Here is a 1,017-nt window from a genome sequence, read left to right on the forward strand (position 1 = left end):
ATAAGAGCTAGTAAACACGACTGACAATATTTTACATTTATTTTTCAGTTCTTCCCGAATGGTGGTACATCAAGAAATGCTAACAAACCAAAATATGACATCACCAAAGTGTTCACCATTCACTGGGATCTGGCGAGAACCAGACATGTCGCAATGTTACAATACGGAGGGGATCACTCGTGAACTAAAGAACATAAGCAAAGAAATTGATAAAGGTCAGTGAGCAATTATGTTTCAAAATCCTCTTACAGTAGTAGTAGTAGTAGTAGTAGTAGTAGTAGTAGTAGTAGTAGTAGTAGTGTGAAGAGGAGAGGAAGAAGAGGGGAAGGAAGTTGAACAATAATTGTTCCCCGGATCAACCCCAATTCAGTATACGTTCTAACCATGAACATCCCGTCTTTGTCCTATGTGTTAAGCAACAGGGTATGATTGGAATAAAAATTTGGCTTCTATTTCTAGTATGTCGAGTGTCCATATAGAAGTTTCTTCAAAGCTTCGTAGTATATTTGCTGTTGTATGGTGATCAAGCATTGATCACCATGTATGTCTTCCTCAACTATAAAACTTCAATTGTGTTGTGTAACTCGTTCACTGCTCTAGTTGATGTTACCGAGCAGAAGACACTAAAAGAGGTATAACAACGAGTATACAGTTGATAATCTGAACACATTTAGCAATCTCTGAGCTATATCAAGCTGGAGTTATTAATTAACTTCCAGTGATTCCATAAACCTCTAATATTCAGATTACTCAGTCCGCTGTAATGCTTATCTAATTACATTATTGTCAATTAATCAAGCTTTATCTGGCACCTTTGAGGTTTCGGTAATATGATTGCTTATTTTAAAATGACATTATAGAGATGTGAGAGGACAAATCTGGCCGGTTTGAGCATAAAGCAGGTAGACTGTTTGAGCCACATACGGCCAGTTTAATGTTAAAATGTTAATAGTTATGTGACGTTTGAATTGCCTCTAACATATCATCAAAAAGTGACTGAAAATTGATTGGAATTTC

This window comes from Octopus bimaculoides, chromosome 28 (assembly GCF_001194135.2).
Source record: "Octopus bimaculoides isolate UCB-OBI-ISO-001 chromosome 28, ASM119413v2, whole genome shotgun sequence".
Lineage (NCBI taxonomy): Eukaryota > Metazoa > Mollusca > Cephalopoda > Octopoda > Octopodidae > Octopus > Octopus bimaculoides.